Raw genomic sequence first — 18,632 nt, forward strand, 5'->3', positions numbered from 1 at the left:
GCTCTGTATAATGCTGCACCCCCCTACCTCTCCTCTCTTATCTCAGTCTATCGCCCAACCCGTGCTCTTAGATCCGCCAGTGATCTTAGATTAACCTCTACCCTAGTGCGGACCTCCCACTCGCGTCTCCAAGACTTCTCTAGAGCTGCACCAATTCTATGGAATGCTCTGCCCCGGACTATCAGACTAATACCTAACCTCCAAAGTTTGAAACGTGCTCTTAAAACCCATTTCTTTAGGCAAGCCTATAACACTCATTAACTGCATGAAGTTTTAACTCTTCTACTAACCCGTCCTGTGTCGTCCTCCCATCTGTTATCCAGCAACCAACAGGCACCAGACTTCTCTGCAGTCCCATTCACCCTGGACCTGGTATATAAGATGACGGCTGAGTGTTTCAAGCGACAGCAATTCCATTTATTATATTTTTTTCTATTCCCTAAGAAGAATGGCTTAACCATTAAATATTCTTTTACCTCGTGTTACCCCATCATCTTCATAAACCGTAAGCTCTGGCGAGCAGGGACCTCACTCCTGTTGTTCCATACAAATGTTGTGCTCTGTTACATTACATTTGTATTTGTTTCCTATGATTTGTAAAGCGCTGCAGAATATGATGACGCTATATAAATAAAGATTATTATTATTATGGAGGCAGTGAACTAGTAGTAGATTAAAGGTGCTGCAACTATGTTAGTTGGATCTTGTGATGGAGCTGGCGCTCTGCAGCCAGGCGAGCTTTCGCCAATCCAAGCCCCTGTTTCTAGGCTACTCCCCAAACAGCACTTCTAAGAACCTTTTGTATAAGATCAAGTGTAGTAGCGTTCTTATAAGTTTAGGATATGCCGGGTGAGGGGAATGTAAACAGATGCGCAAGAAGCGCTGAAATAATATCCCTAAATGGTAAAAGTTTGCCAGTATATTTTGTGGATTACACAGCAGGGTGGCGACAAAGTTAACAACTTTGATGTGGAATGCCCTGTAATAGCTCTTGGGCGGTGTGCCTTTTATCGCCTAGGCTCAGCAGTTTCAGCACCGCCTGCTGTCGCTTAGCGACGGCACTGCTGCTGTGCCTAGAGCTACCGACTGATGGCGCCATGCCCACGGATGGTAATTTGGAGGAGGAGGAGGTGGAGGAGGGGTGGGAGGAGGTATAGTAGGCCTTTGAGACCTGGACCGAGGTAGGCCCCGCAATTCTCTGCGTCGCCAGTATATGAGCAGCCCCAGGGTCAGACTCGGTCCCAGCCTGCACCAAGTTAAGTGTAGTAGCGTTCTTATAAGTTTGGGATATGGCGGGTGAGGGGAATGTAAACAGATGCGCAAGAAGCGCATGATGCGCATGGAGCTGGCGCTCCGCTGCCAGGCGAGCTTTCGCCAATCCAAGCCCCTGTCTCTAGGCTACTCCCCAAACAGCACTTCTAAGAACCTTTTGTATAAGATCAAGTGTAGTAGCGTTCTTATAAGTTTAAGATATGCCGGGTGAGGGGAATGTAAACAGATGCGCAAGAAGCGCTGAAATAATATCCCTAAATGGTAAAAGTTTGCCAGTATATTTTGTGGATAACACAGCAGGGTGGCGACAAAGTTAACAACTTTGATGTGGAATCCATGAAAACAACCCAAATTTCTGCCTGACACACCTCGTTTGATAAAGGGACGATGTATGGAGGCAGCTATATGGACGACTTTTGGAGGTAGCAATGGAGACAACGTGTGGAGGCTGCTATGGAGACAATTTAATTTGGATAGTGCCTGTATGTGGCAGTCCCAAACATTTTTCAAACCAGAGGAGCAGGTAGGTGGCCCTCCAGTAAAATGGAATAGATTGAGTGCCTGTATGTGGCAGTCCCAAAAATGTTTCAAACCAGAGGAGCAGGTAGGTGGCCCTCCAGTAAAATGGAATAGATTGAGTGCCTGTATGTGGCAGTCCCAAAAATTCTTCAAACCAGAGGAGCAGGTAGGTGGCCCTCCAGTAAAATGGAATAGATTGAGTGCCTGTATGTGGCAGTCCCAAAAATTCTTCAAACCAGAGGAGCAGGTAGGTGGCCCTGCAGTAAAATGGAATAGATTGAGTGCCTGTATGTGGCAGTCCCAAAAATGTTTCAAACCAGAGGAGCAGGTAGGTGGCCCTCCAGTAAAATGGAATAGATTGAGTGCCTGTATGTGGCAGTCCCAAAAATTGTTCAAACCAGAGGAGCAGGTAGGTGGCCCTGCAGTAAAATGGAATAGATTGAGTGCCTGTATGTGGCAGTCCAAAAATGTTTCAAACCAGAGGAGCAGGTAGGTGGCCCTCCAGTAAAATGGAATAGATTGAGTGCCTGTATGTGGCAGTCCCAAAAATTGTTCAAACCAGAGGAGCAGGTAGGTGGCCCTGCAGTAAAATGGAATAGATTGAGTGCCTGTATGTGGCAGTCCCAAAAATGTTTCAAACCAGAGGAGCAGGTAGGTGGCCCTCCAGTAAAATGGAATAGATTGAGTGCCTGTATGTGGCAGTCCCAAAAATTGTTCAAACCAGAGGAGCAGGTAGGTGGCCCTGCAGTAAAATGGAATAGATTGAGTGCCTGTATGTGGCAGTCCCAAAAATGTTTCAAACCAGAGGAGCAGGTAGGTGGCCCTCCAGTAAAATGGAATAGATTGAGTGCCTGTATGTGGCAGTCCCAAAAATTGTTCAAACCAGAGGAGCAGGTAGGTGGCCCTGCAGTAAAATGGAATAGATTGAGTGCCTGTATGTGGCAGTCCCAAAAATGTTTCAAACCAGAGGAGCAGGTAGGTGGCCCTCCAGTAAAATGGAATAGATTGAGTGCCTGTATGTGGCAGTCCCAAAAAATTTTTAAAACAGAGGACCGGGTAGGTGGCCCTCCAGAAAAATGGAATAGATTGAGTGCCTGTATGTGGCACTCACAAAAATTGTTTCAAACAGAGGACCGGGTAGGTGGCCCTCCAGAAAAATTAAATGCATGAAGTACTATAGCAAGAGCCAGTGGGCCCTGTCAAAAAATAGCCATTTTCCTCTGCTTTACTGTACAAAGAGGAGGAGAAGGAGGAAAATGAGGAGGAGGAGGAGGAGTGGATCAATTATTCAGGTTGAGCTTCCTTCACCTGGTGGAGATTGGAAATTCTGAGAAATCCAGCCTTTATTCATTTTAATAAGCGTCAGCCTGTCAGCGCTGTCAGTCGACAGGCGTGTACGCTTATCGGTGATGATGCCACCAGCTGCACTGAAAACCCGCTCGGACAAGACGCTAGCGGCAGGGCAGGCAAGAACCTCCAAGGCGTACAGCGCCAGTTCGTGCCACATGTCCAGCTTTGAAACCCAGTAGTTGTAGGGAGCTGTGTGATCATTTAGGACGATGGTATGGTCAGCTACGTACTCCCTCACCATCTTTCTGTAAAGATCAGCCCTACTCTGCCGAGACTGGGGACAGGTGACAGTGTCTTGCTGGGGTGACATAAAGCTGGCAAAAGCCTTGTAAAGCGTACCCTTGCCAGTGCTGGACAAGCTGCCTGCTCGCCTACTCTCCCTCGCTACTTGTCCCGCAGAACTACGCACTCTGCCGCTAGCGCTGTCAGAAGGGAAATACTGTTTCAGCTTGTGCACCAGGGCCTGCTGGTATTCATGCATTCTCACACTCCTTTCCTCTGCAGGGATGAGAGTGGGAAGATTTTGCTTGTACCGTGGGTCCAGGAGAGTGAACACCCAGTAATCGGTGCTGGAATAAATTCTTTGAACGCGAGGGTCACGGGATAGGCAGCCTAGCATGAAATCTGCCATATGCGCCAGAGTACCAACGCGTAAGAATTCACTCCCCTCACTGGCCTGACTGTCCATTTCCTCCTCCTCCAACTCCTCCAACTCCTCTTCTTCTGCCCATACACGCTGAACAGTGAAGGACTCAACAATGGTCCCCTCTTGTGTCTCGCCAACATTCTCCTCCTCTTCCTCCTCATCCTCCTCCACCTCCACCTCCTCCGATATGCGCTGAGAAACAGACCTCAGGGTGCTTTGGCTATCAACAAGGGAATATTCTTCCCCCGTCTCTTGTGACGAGCGCAAAGCTTCCGACTTCATGCTGACCAGAGAGTTTTTCAACAGGCCAAGCAGCGGGATGGTGAGGCTGATGATGGCGGCATCGCCACTGACCATCTGTGTTGACTCCTCAAAGTTACTCAGCACCTGACAGATATCAGACATCCACGTCCACTCCTCATTGTAGACTTGAGGAAGCTGACTGACCTGACTACCAGTTCTGGTGGAAGTTGACATCTGGCAGTCTACAATCGCTCTGCGCTGCTGGTAAACTCTGGATAACATGGTCAGTGTTGAATTCCACCTCGTGGGCACGTCGCACAACAGTCGGTGAGCGGGCAGTTGGAGGCGGCGCTGCGCTGCCCTGAGAGTGGCAGCATCTGGGCTGGACTTCCTGAAATGCGCACAGATGCGGCGCACCTTCGTGAGCAAATCAGACAGATTGGGGTATGTCTTGAGGAAACGCTGCACTATCAGATTTAACACATGGGCCAGGCATGGCACATGTGTCAGTCTGCCGAGTTGCAGAGCCGCCACCAGGTTACGGCCGTTGTCACACACAACCATTCCCGGCTTGAGGTTCAGCGGTGCCAGCCACAGATCAGTCTGCGCCGTGATGCCCTGTAATAGCTCTTGGGCGGTGTGCCTTTTGTCGCCTAGGCTCAGCAGTTTGAGCACCGCCTGCTGTCGCTTAGCGACGGCACTGCTGCTGTGCCTAGAGCTACCGACTGATGGCGCCGTGCCCACGGATGGTAGTTCGGAGGAGGAGGTGGAGGAGGGGTGGGAGGAGGAGGAGGCATAGTAGGCCTGAAACACCTGGACCGAGGTAGGCCCCGCAATCCTCGGCGTCGGCAGTATATGAGCAGCCCCAGGGTCAGACTCGGTCCCAGCCTCCACCAAGTTAACCCAATGTGCCGTCAGCGATATATAGTGGCCCTGCCCGGCAGCACTCGTCCACGTGTCCGTGGTCAGGTGGACCTTGTCAGAAACGGCGTTGGTCAGGGCACGGATGATGTTGTCTGACACGTGCTGGTGCAGGGCTGGGACGGCACATCGGGAAAAGTAGTGGCGGCTGGGGACCGAATACCGAGGGGCGGCCGCCGCCATGAGGTTGCGAAAGGCCTCGGTCTCTACTAGCCTATAGGGCAGCATCTCCAGGCTAAGCAATCTGGAGATGTGCACATTAAGGGCTTGGGCGTGCGGGTGGGTTGCACTATATTTGCGTTTCCGCTCCAGCGTCTGGGGTATGGAGAGCTGAACGCTGGTGGATGCTGTGGAGGATCGTGGAGGCGACGATGGGGTTTTTGTGCCAGGGTCCTGGGCAGGGGGCTGACTAGCAGCTGACACAGGGGAAGGAGCAGTGGTGTGCACGGCCGGAGGTGAACGGGCTTGTTGCCACTGAGTGGGGTGCTTAGCATTCATATGCCTGCGCATACTGGTGGTAGTTAAGCTAGTAGTGGTGGAACCCCTGCTGAGCCTGGTTTGGCAAATGTTGCACACCACAGTCCGTCGGTCATCCGGTGTTTCCTTAAAGAACCTCCACACTTCTGAAGATCTAGCCCTCGCCGCAAGAGCCCTCACCACGGGAGCTTCACTAGTTGACAGTGGCGCTGATGCACCAGCTCTGGCCCTGCCTCTCCGTCTGGCCCCACCACTGCCTCTTCCAACCTGTTCAGGTCGAGGACTCTCCTCCGTCTCAGAAGCACTGTGTTCACCCGGCCTCTCAACCCAGCTTGGGTCTGTCACCTCATCATCCTCCGATCCCTCAGTCTGCTCCCCCCTCGGACTTCCTGCCCTGACAACAACTTCCCCACTGTCTGACAACCGTGTCTCCTCATCGTCGGACACCTCTTTACACACTTCCACTACGTCAAGAAGGTCATCATCACCCACAGACTGTGACTGGTGGAAAACCTGGGCATCGGAAAATTGCTCAGCAGCAACCGGACAAGTGGTTTGTGACTGTGGGAAGGGTCCAGAAAACAGTTCCTCAGAGTATGCCGGTTCAAATGGCAAATTTTCCTGGGAGGGGGCAGACTGGGGGGGAGGAGGCTGAGGTGCAGGAGCTGGAGGAGTGGGGATTTCGGTGACATGGGTGGACTGCGTGGAAGACTGACTGGTGGTGGACAAATTGCTCGAAGCATTGTCAGCAATCCACGACATCACCTGTTCGCACTGTTCTGGCCTCAACAGTGCTCTACCACGAGTCCCAGTAACTTCAGACATGAACCTAGGGAGTGTAGCTCTGCGGCGTTCCCCTGCTCCCTCATCAGCAGGTGGTGTCTCACCCCGCCCAGGACCACGGCCTCTGACCCCTGCAGTAGTTGGACGCCCACGTCCCCGCCCTCGTCCTCTACCCCTAGCCCTCGGGTTAAACATTTTTAAAATGAGAGTTATAACTTTTTGTTTTTTTTTTACTTCTTTTTGTTTTTTTTTGTGTTTTTTTGTGTTTTTTTTTTTTTTTTGTGTTTTTTGTTTTTTTTTGAGTTTTTAAAACCAAACAATCCTATCCTATTGCTATGGCTATTTTCTAGCCAAGTATCAAAGGAAGCACACTACTATGCCAGATGAGATGACACTGAGTTAGTGCCTAATAGAAATCCAACCCCTACTGAATTTTGCCACTTCGGCCTTTGCTATGGATATGTGCGCCACTAAGCGCAGAACACAGCGGTCGCAAGTCTCACTACAAATTGCTCAGAATTGGCAAGTACATGCACTGCAGAAACTACAGCCACCAGCAGATCAACCAGAAATCAAATATATAGAACGCTACTGTAGGCTTCAAGAAGCTGTTTGTATTCTCCTATGGCTATTTTCTAGCCAAGTATCAAAGGAAGCACACTACTATGCCAGATGAGATGACACTGAGTTATTGCCTAATAGAAATCCAACCCCTACTGAATTTTCCCACTTCGGCCTTTGCTATGGATATGTGCGCCACTAAGCGCAGAACACAGCGGTCGCAAGTCTCACTACAAATTGCTCAGAATTGGCAAGTACATGCACTGCAGAAACTACAGCCACCAGCAGATCAACCAGAAATCAAATATATAGAACGCTACTGTAGGCTTCAAGAAGCTGTTTGTATTCTCCTATGGCTATTTTCTAGCCAAGTATCAAAGGAAGCACACTACTATGCCAGATGAGATGACACTGAGTTATTGCCTAATAGAAATCCAACCCCTACTGAATTTTCCCACTTCGGCCTTTGCTATGGATATGTGCGCCACTAAGCGCAGAACACAGCGGTCGCAAGTCTCACTACAAATTGCTCTGAATTGGCAAGTACATGCACTGCAGAAACTACAGCCACCAGCAGATCAACCAGAAATCAAATATATAGAACGCTACTGTAGGCTTCAAGAAGCTGTTTGTATTCTCCTATGGCTATTTTCTAGCCAAGTATCAAAGGAAGCACACTACTATGCCAGATGAGATGACACTGAGTTATTGCCTAATAGAAATCCAACCCCTACTGAATTTTCCCACTTCGGCCTTTGCTATGGATATGTGCGCCACTAAGCGCAGAACACAGCGGTCGCAAGTCTCACTACAAATTGCTCAGAATTGGCAAGTACATGCACTGCAGAAACTACAGCCACCAGCAGATCAACCAGAAATCAAATATATAGAACGCTACTGTAGGCTTCAAGAAGCTGTTTGTATTCTCCTATGGCTATTTTCTAGCCAAGTATCAAAGGAAGCACACTACTATGCCAGATGAGATGACACTGAGTTATTGCCTAATAGAAATCCAACCCCTACTGAATTTTCCCACTTCGGCCTTTGCTATGGATATGTGCGCCACTAAGCGCAGAACACAGCGGTCGCAAGTCTCACTACAAATTGCTCAGAATTGGCAAGTACATGCACTGCAGAAACTACAGCCACCAGCAGATCAACCAGAAATCAAATATATAGAACGCTACTGTAGGCTTCAAGAAGCTGTTTGTATTCTCCTATGGCTATTTTCTAGCCAAGTATCAAAGGAAGCACACTACTATGCCAGATGAGATGACACTGAGTTATTGCCTAATAGAAATCCAACCCCTACTGAATTTTCCCACTTCGGCCTTTGCTATGGATATGTGCGCCACTAAGCGCAGAACACAGCGGTCGCAAGTCTCACTACAAATTGCTCAGAATTGGCAAGTACATGCACTGCAGAAACTACAGCCACCAGCAGATCAACCAGAAATCAAATATATAGAACGCTACTGTAGGCTTCAAGAAGCTGTTTGTATTCTCCTATGGCTATTTTCTAGCCAAGTATCAAAGGAAGCACACTACTATGCCAGATGAGATGACACTGAGTTAGTGCCTAATAGAAATCCAACCCCTACTGAATTTTCCCACTTCGGTCTTTGCTATGGATATGTGTGCCACTAAGAGCTAAACACAACGGTAGCAAGTCCCCCTGCTAATTCCTCACAAAATGGTAATAGATGCAAATTAAAATAAAAAAAGTAGAACGTTATTGTAGCCCTAAGAAGGGCTGTTGGGTTCTTTGAGAATCACTCCTGCCTAACAGTAAGCTAATAGAACACCCTAACGCTTTCCCTGACCAGCAGCAGCTCTCTCCCTAGCGGCATCCAGAGACAGAATGATCCGAGCAGCGCGGCCAGCGGCTAGTCTATCCCAGGGTCACCTGATCTGGCCAGCCAACCACTGCTATCGACGTGTAAGGGTACCACGTCATGCTGGGTGGAGTGCAGAGTCTCCTGGCTTGTGATTGGCTCTGTTTCTGGCCGCCAAAAAGCAAAACGGCGGGAGCTGCCATTTTCTCGAGCGGGCGAAGTATTCGTCCGAGTAACGAGCAGTTTCGAGTACCCTAATGCTCGACCGAGCATCAAGCTCGGACGAGCATGTTCGCTCATCTCTAATTACTACATTTACATATGCATAGCACCCATACATTTATCAGTTAGCAAGCTAGATAGAGAGATAAATAGCATTTTGTGATACTTACCGTATTTTCCGGACTATAAGGCGCACATAAAAGCCTTGGATTTACTTGGAAATCCAAAGTGCGCCTTATAGTCCGGTGCGCCCTATAGGAGGACAGCGGACATAGGTCCCCGCTACCGGAGACAGCAGATCTCCAGCGGGAACCGCAGACCAGTTCCCGCTGGAGATCTGCTGGAGACCTATGTAAGTATGGTCCGCTGCCCTCCTCCACCTCCCCCTCACCTTCCCCGCTCACCTTCCCCACGTCGCCTCGTCTTCGGGTCGCGACGCTTCTGTTCTCGTCGGGTATCCGCTCCGCCCCCGGACCTCCGCCACGCCCTCGGACCCTGCGCCTTATAGTCCGATGCGCCTTATATATGGAATTATTACATATATAAGGCGCATCGGACTGATGCGCCTTATATTCCGGTGCGCCTAATGGCCCGGAAAATACGGTATTCATTCTTGCTTTATTCCTAATCTCCCAGACCTGGTCTGAGTTTCGGTTTGAGGTTTGGAAATGTGTCCTCCAGCTGAGATCTCTCTTTTAGATATGCAAACTTCCATGTAGGACATTCGTTATCAAGGCTCCTGTTTGCCTTTTATGTAGCAACTCCACGTTAGTGTTCAGCATAAACTACACGGACGCCCGCTAGATTGACATTTCTTCATTCATGCTCTACCTTAAACAGCATGCGGGGACTTCAAAGTAGAGCAGATGGCTTTGATGTAATAAAATGAAAAACGCCTTATGATTTGTAGAGACTGAGAGAACTTTGAATCTGCTATGTTTTCCGCTCTTAAAGGGACACTCTCACCTTCCCAGCGGACAATAGGAGAAAAAGGGTAAAAAGAAAAAGAAAAAAGAATTTTGTGCTCAGCTTTTATCCAACATAATGTATTACAAACCCTTTTATACATATAATGAAAGATTCTGATTGAAGAACTGAAGCGCTGACCCTGTTAAAGCCCCATTCATCTCCTGAAAATATCTGAGATGTAACAGGATTTATATGGATTGTATAACTGTAATTGATATTTGCTTCATATGATTGATATTATAAACATAATAAGAGGCCATTGTTGAGGATTGTAGGAGAATAAAAACTTAACTAAAGACTAAAAATCATCTTTTAGTCAATTACTGACCTTCATAACAATGTGCAGTCTGTAACATTTATTTAATGTACAGTATATCATTTCTATATGGCTGCAATGTATAATAGTTCAAAGTTGTCAATTGATGACCATATACATGACACAATTGTTGGCAGAGCCTGCCAATTTCAGCAGGATTAGTGGACTTTTTGATTTGTATGGGGTTCTCCTAACTCTGATAACAAATATATCAAAAAGAGGTTGGGCAAGATAGCTGTCAAGGTGAATAGAAAGGTTTAGGCTTTGAGCTAACCCACCACCCCTTTCCCAACCTATTTGACAACACTGCGTTAACCTGCAGGTGATAACTAGTTGACTATCAATTCAATTTAAAGAAGCTTTATTGGAAGGACCACATACAAGTTAGCATTGCCAAAGTTATCTCTACGCTGAGTATGTACTCAGTCAGTGAAGTCAGGATAACTGGATCTAAGCCAAGATAGTGTCGAGGTACAAAAACATTACACAAATTGTACCTAGCAATACATAATTGAGGAGACAGTACAAGGGTGAAGACACCAGTTTAACCAGCACAAAATAGAGGGAGGAGTAGGACTGGCTGTACTAATGCCTAAGCCCCCGACTTAAAATACCACCCATCCCACAACCCAAAAAGAGGACACAAGACACCGTTTTGGAAGAAAAAAGGTGGGGATCGGCCACAGCTTTATTGCTTAAAGGAAACCTACCACTTCTGAAGGTAGGTATGAGATACAAACACCGGGCACCAGCTCAGGGTGAGCTGGTGCCGGTGCTTAGTCTCGTTAGTGTTAAAACCGCGGTATCGCGGTTTTAACACTTTTGAAACTTTCTAGCAGAAACTGCTTCGGCGCTTCATGCACACGATCGTGCGCGCGCCTACATTGGAAACGCCGCAGGCGTTGCGCGCGCACGGTCGCGCGCAGCGCCGAAGCAGTTTCTGCTAGAAAGTTTCAAAAGTGTTAAAACCGCGATACCGCGGTTTTAACACTAACGAGACTAAGCACCGGCACCAGCTCACCCTGAGCTGGTGCCCGGTGTTTGTATCTCATACCTACCTTCAGAAGTGGTAGGTTTCCTTTAACAGAAATAAAATCACCGACCTGTGGGGGGAACCCGGACCCTTTACCCAAATTTTTTACCTTGCATGCCGGGCCCCGTCTCCGCGGGGGCATGTCCTAGTTTGTCTGTCAGGTGATTTGGGCTAAAACCGAGAGGGTCAAAATTCCACCACAGGCCCCTACACTGTGCTCCGACCCCCACACCACAGGAATAGGGCCCTCTCAATGGCATCTTGGAGACCCGATAGAAAAATATCAAGGCCGATCTCATTGAGATGGACACCATCTTCCCTCATAAGGCCCCCATTGTCCCCTTCTAACTGCCTGTGACAAATGACGCACCACATCTGGACCGCACAAAACGGGCAACCCGCATACGTAACATGCGTTGCGCCCTTTCAATGGAATCGGGAGTACGGGCGCCATTCCAGATAACTCTGGGCACAACTTCAGACCATACTACAACTAAGTACGAGAAGAAAACCGAGAAGCGCTCAGCTAGGCGTGTAGAGCAGAAATCATTTTCCTCGGCATGTATCACCAGAACCGTGGGACCCGTGGAGGACCTGCTGATCGCCACCACCTCCGGCAGAACTTGAAGCCATTTCAGGCCTTTAACTCCCCTCCATGTCAATCCGCGTTGGTAAAGCCCAAGTTCAGCCCTCCTGGGCGCACCGCTGCCCTTCTCGCCGCCCAAAAATATATGAATGGCCGACCAACCATACCTTCAGCCGACTGCCACCTAAAAGAAACAAAGAATTAATCCAAAAGCAAATTAGGACGAAACATACCGTTTGAAAACAGACCGACTTCCACCTGCCAAGCCACATAATATCGCCGTCCGAGAGCCCCGCCGCATCTGCTGTTGTCGCCACACCAATTCCGTATTCCGACGCTGGGACTCCAACCGCCGCTAGCGAAATTAACTGAAATTTTGTGAGGGAAGAACCATCCTGATGGCACAAAAAAAGCTGGCGCTTTTGGGCGCTGCGCAATAAAACGACCTAAGAGTTGAAAAGGGGCCTCCCAGACTACCCACCGAAAGCCAACACCCGTTGCCATATATGTCAGTTTTAGACTTCCTGACATGCACTTTTACAAAATCCCCCACTAGCAGAAAACGTTTCCTTCACCCAAGCCAGCCGGAGCGCGGCCCGATGCGGCAACCAACTCCCTGACCCGCAGGCGCAAAAGAAAGCCAGCGCAAAACTGCATGGCAAGAACAACGCCTCAAATGGAGAAGAGCATACATCCACGGCCACCATGCACAATCGCTGCAGCAACGCAAACGAAAACGGCCTACGAGTATCCTTGCGGACCGGCTCTTTCTCCCACCCCCTTTGCAGCAATTTTACCTGGAAATCCTTTGTGTCTGATTTGGCCATAAGAGCCCCAGGGCCAGCCTTATTGACCAACATTACCGCCTTGTCAAAGGAGGTATAAGAAAACCGCCACCTCCTCCCTGGGGATGCCGTCATTGACCGAGTCACCTGCTGGGTAAGAAAGGTGGTGAATTAACCTGAATTTTCCCGACTCTTTTTTCGGGACCAACCCAACGGAGACACCCGTAGGTTCTCAAATGGTGGTGTCGAAAAAGGGCCAGACCTTCTGCCCATTTCCACCTCTTTTAACAAATTCTCAAGAACCAACTGCTCATTATCCCTAACCGATTTCAAATTATCTGACAACTGTAAACCCATGCTCGGCACAAATGGAATAACAAAACCATGCGTGAAACCATCAAGTAACACCTTTTCCTCCTGCCTCAGATGGTAGCTGTCTAGCCACGGACGCATCCTTTGCACCAGCACCGGCGTCCTCCCCCTTGCCACCGACAGTCTGTTTTGAGGGGGGTCTATGGTACTTGAAGCATCTGAGGGCAGAATGCGCCCCTCCACAAGTGGAACATTCATGTTTGAATTTACAGGATGCAAAGAAGCGACAGTGGCCTTCATTGAAAAGCCAGCAGGATCCCGGACGTTTGGAAGCCGCTCCAGACTCAGAGCCCGAGACGGCACCCGAAAGAAAGGGGGCCTGAGGCTTCTGTGACATCATAATTGTATCCACACGTCAGTCGCCTTAGCCGCCAAACCCACCTCCGGTCTGTCGGCTAACCGGCGTCTAGACTCCTCATCATATCTCCAACAAGCGAAGCCTCCGTGTAGCTTCTGGGCAGTATATATAGTATCCAAGTATACAAAAAGATCTTGTGCACATTCAGGCTTCTGCCGAACTATAATACTTGCCATCACCGCAAAGGCCTGTAGCCAGTTGCCGAAAGTCCTAGCCGCCTTCGGCTTCTTATCCTCACCCTTCACCAAAATTCTCTCCTTATCCATCGTCAGCTGTTCAGGCGAAATCAATGTCCAGATGTCAACGTCTTCAAATTTAACAATTTTCTCCCTAAGGTCAGCTGCTACCCGTGTGCCCAACGGGGCTACACCACACAAATAAGAATCTCTGAACAAAACACCAGCTGACCCCAACGCTTCAGCCGGCAACATCGTCACCCCTGGAGATACACCTGCAGCACTGGCCTCCATCTTTGTCAAAACCGCTCTTAGTGCACCAACAACATCATCACCTGCAACAGAAGCTTTACGCCATGCATTATCACAAGGTAACTCACCGTTCGTAGCAGGGACCTGGGACACTGTAACCGGAGGAGGCGCTATGGGAGCGCTGGGCTGCGCGGCCGGAGGAGCCGTGGGAGGTACCCTTGCTTCGTCCACCCCATGCGGAGAAGAAGTGCGCTGCCGTCTCCTTGACCGCCTGTCTTGGGAGCGGGTGTAACCACCACTGGACGAGGAAGAAGAGCGCCTGGAATATTTCCGGGCCCCAACTGGTTCTACCAGAACACCTGCTGTCTCTGCCACAAGACCTAGACCGCCTTCTGCTTGCATAGGATGAGCGGGAAAAGGAACGAGCCGAGCGGGATCGGTGCCTACACCGTTCCTCCGGACTGCACGTACGAGATCCAGCCCTCCAGCGACCCTCGCGCTGCGGGAATACCGAGCAGCTGCAGGCGACGCTGGAGCGGCTATGACTCCTAACAGAACGGCCCCGCGAATCACCGGCCACATAAGCCGCGTACCGGCGATTCGCGGGTTCACAACTCAACTCCCTAATGCCCGTCCCTGCAGCACCTGACTGGGGGGGGAATGACGGGGGGAGGGGCGGGGTGAATGCTTCTGAAGCGGGCAATGTGGTGTTTGGTGCAGGCGGCTGCGCCGCCACTAACACTTGGGGAGTCTCCTGGGGCTGGGCTGCGTTAGAAGAGCTGGCCCCCAGCCCAAACCACCTAGCTAATCTGCCAGGCTGTTTGGGCGGAGGGCCAGCAGGGGGAGCTGCTGCAACCTGTACTGCGCTCACAGGCACGGCCAGGTTGTCCGGAAGAAGGGATGCAGGAGCAGCCGTGCTCCGCATCCCCTCCCCGCCCAGGGCGACCACCTCCGCCGCTGGCCGGCTACCAGCCACAGCGGAGGCGCGCCTCATTGAGTTAGCAGAGCGCCGCCGCGGCTCCGCGTCTTGATGGGGGATGGGCTAAGCCTGCACGGCGCACGACCGTGGAGCAACTGACCCAGGAGGAGAGGGATCCGGCTGGACCAAGAAGGGGGTCAGCCAGCCGGAGCCCTCTCTCCTCAGCCTCTCCTCCAACAAAGCTAACAATGTGGGGTCCGCCATACTTGTGGGTCTTAAGTCTCTTGAGCGCGGAGCAGTCCAAAGAGGAAGGGCTAGCTCCGCGCTCAAGCTTTAATATCACACAGGCCACTGCCACCCAGTGGCCAAATTGGGCGACCAATCAGTGGCCCGGGTTAAAGGGCAGCAGGAGGGGCCGTACTCCTGATGTAAGGAGCACAGCCAGTCCTGCAGCCCCCCGGCTTAAACAGCCTGCGGGCTGAGCAGTATGAATGGAGTCACACCAGCAACTGACTGGTTCAGCTATCCATCACTCCAACACCTGACCTACCCCAACTCAGAAACAAGAAGTAATCGCCCAGCTTTCCACAGAACACCTAGCTCAGCCAAAGGAACTAACTCTGCAGCCAGGACCCAGAGTTTTGTCACTAGCTGTGTAAGCCGCATAGCCATCTTTACTTATAATGGACCTCCATCTTTACTCTCATTTTCATGTTATAATCTTCTTACAATTGGCCATATTACAATGATGATGACAACAATGATTTGCTGGCATGGCACAACAATATGGTGCAAACCCTAAACTGTGGCAAACTAAAATGTTACACTTCAAAGAAATGAACCAATTATGGATCCATTAAACAGGATACTACGATGATGGAACTTCCCAGAACACTTTCTTCTGTAGTGGCACTTACACAATGCATCCCTATAATCACCTAGTGATAATCATAATCTTTAAAAAAAAAAAAAAAAAAACTTCTAAATGACCAGGGTCACACTGTGCAATATATTTAATTTCGGGAGCACAGTGTATTATTTATTCTTTGAGTACAGACTTTTGTTTTTATTATTTATTTACAAGAGCAAATTGGGGAATATTGTGCATTTTGGGGGACAGTGTATATTATTCATGTAATAAAAACAAGGCTTTATTGTCCCAGAAATAAAATTAATTTATTGCATAAAGCAACACACAAACACATTAAATTTCCATTAATATTTATAAAAGTAATAGTACCAAATAGTACCAGCTTATATGCAGCTGCCAATCTAACCTACAGTTGATATAGACTCTTAAGTGCTTATACTCACCTACTTACTCTACCAACTTGCTGTCTATACTGACAAGTTCTGCCATACTACTCCTTGACCGCATAAAGTCGACTATTAGTTCTTTTGTCTTTTCGACATTCTGTCTCAGTCGGTTATATTTCGACACAATCATCAATAATACTGTGATAACCGGATGGCTATAATCTCAGATACAGTTGTAGTCGGCTGTATCATCGGAAAGTATAATATTACTTACATTTTTAGTGGCTCATTTCATTTCTGGGGACAAATGTATATTTTTACTTATTGCTGGGTATACCACCATTTTCAAATCCCATAGTTGGGAGACTTATTATACAAAATGCTCCATATGTCCTGTGCAGTGTGCGCCAAATAAAGCAAAATCAATCCTGTATCATTTGACACTTTTGAAATATCCTACTTAAGAATGGAGCAGTGGAGAGGTAGTTATGTAGAATTAAACTTTACCCTGATTGGGGTGCGGTGCTTGATGGTTACTGCAGAAGTTACTAAGGGCAGCAGTTACTCTGCAAGGTTTTCTACTTAAAGGGAACCTATCACTAGATTTTATGCCATTAAACTATTAGAACCATCAGGTGGGGTATGACATTTTCATTATAGAATTTCCACTTTTTATGCAATATCTGACTCATTTACCTATAAAAAGCTCCTCCAAAAGTCACGTGAAAATAAGCAGAGAAGAGTCATATTTGCCTGAGATGAGTCAAGTTTAGAGACTGCAGGTAGTGTGTCATTTCAGACGCACCTATCTTAGGTCCAGTTCAATTAAAAAGGTGGGAATTTGATATTTATCTGCAGCTTGCAATTTAAATATTGGCTGTGTATAATATAAATATACCATATATTGTGGACAAATATGGTATATCTTTACATTTACAATACAGGAGGTGTATTGTCTTATAGGACAAAGTCATTATCCAGGGGACACTGCACTGTGGTATTTTCAGGAGCACACTGTGTGAACATGAGGTTCTGTAACTGGTGGAGAATTTTCACTTTTAATAAATGCAACCTCTGACTGTGTCTGAAATAGTTTTCTCTAAGTTATCTTTAAAGGAAATCTACCACTGCACCTGATAACTTTTAGGTAATCACACTTACATGTTGGTGATAAGATCCGAATCCAGTATCTTATCTGCAGTAAGGATTAAAATCCACAAGTAAATTGATTTATAAAAATATGAAAATTAAGTTTGGGCGCTCCTGTGAGCGTCATCCAAGCTGCAAGGCCCTTGGTCGGTTTATAATTATTCATGCCTCTGCTGTCGCTTGCTCCCTCCTCCCTGATGTCACCAGGTCTCGGGCAGGATCATGGGAGGAAGAGTAACTACTCAGCACTTGGCTGGCTTATAATCATTCAAGCTCCAGCAGAGGCATGATTAATTATGAGTTGACCGAGCTCCGAGAAAAAAGTTACCTTGTATACTCGTGTATAAGCCGCGTTTTTCAGCGGCTTCATTACCTGCTTCTCTGTGCGTGCAACACAGCGAGCAGAGACGCGTCCATGCACTCTGCCCATCGGCTCACAAGATGATGCAACGGTGTTGCTGCAATGACTTCATAGTGTGCCCGCTCTGTTACAAGCAAGAAGAAGGAAGAGGAGCTGCACGGAGCATCAGGGAGCACCGGAAGGTGAGTATGTAAGTTCATTTTAAATATGCCGGGGGCTGCAGGGCATTATATCAGCAAGGGGAAAGGTTGGCTACAAAGAATTTCATCAGTAGGAGGGGCTGGCTGCAGGGCATATCATCAGCAGGGGGGCTGGCTGCAGGGCCTTTAATCAGTAGGGGGCAGGTTGCAGAGCATTTCATCATTAAGGGGTGTTGGTTGCAGGGCATTTCATCATTAGGGAGGCTAAAGGGCATTTCATTACTAGGTGGGGATGCATCAGGGATTTCATTACTAGGGGGGCTGCTGCATTGCATTTCATTATTAGGGGGTCTTCTGCAGGGTATATTATTACTGGGAGCTGCATGGGGGATTTCATAACTGCTTGACTGGAGGCTGCTTGACATTTAATCATTTGGGGAGCCTGTTACAAATACATTTCCCTCTCTCGGCTTATACTCAGTTATTTGTGGCAAAATTAGGGGCCTTGGCTTATAATCGGGTCGCCTTATACTTGAGTATTTACGGTACTACTTCTACTCCACAATCACTTCCATGCCAATAACAAGTGATCCCATCCACTTGGGTGAAGATCCTATTCGGCTATTGAATAAGAGGGAATCCATTTGGATTTATACCTTCTAGAGTCTCGAACCACAAGGACTAAACAGGGACTATGATAGCACAAATTGTTATGATCTCTGGATTACAGATATACTGTTTTGGATATAACTGACGGTTGCATAAACTCTAGTCCCTGTCTTGGCTTACTGTTAATACAGTAGTTCATGTTCCCTATCATGTATCTAATATGTTCTTCTTTATTTACAAAATTTGCGAGGAGAAAGGTATCAGATTTTTCCTTATTTCACTTATTAACTGGACTTGGAGAACTGGGGAAGTGTCCTCAAACTAATACAATACAAAATAATTTCCCCCCAGGGGATCAATAAAGTTGTATTGTTTTGTAAAGAGTGTTCCGGCGATTGTTACACAGTTAGAGACAGATTCCGGTCCCAGGCGTCGGCTAGCACCACCTCCTGCGGTGGTCCAGAGGATGCACTGATCCCGAACTCTGACAGTATGAGCTGGCCATGAATCCCACCGAGGTT

Source organism: Engystomops pustulosus, chromosome 7 (assembly GCF_040894005.1).
Source record: "Engystomops pustulosus chromosome 7, aEngPut4.maternal, whole genome shotgun sequence".
Taxonomy (NCBI): domain Eukaryota; kingdom Metazoa; phylum Chordata; class Amphibia; order Anura; family Leptodactylidae; genus Engystomops; species Engystomops pustulosus.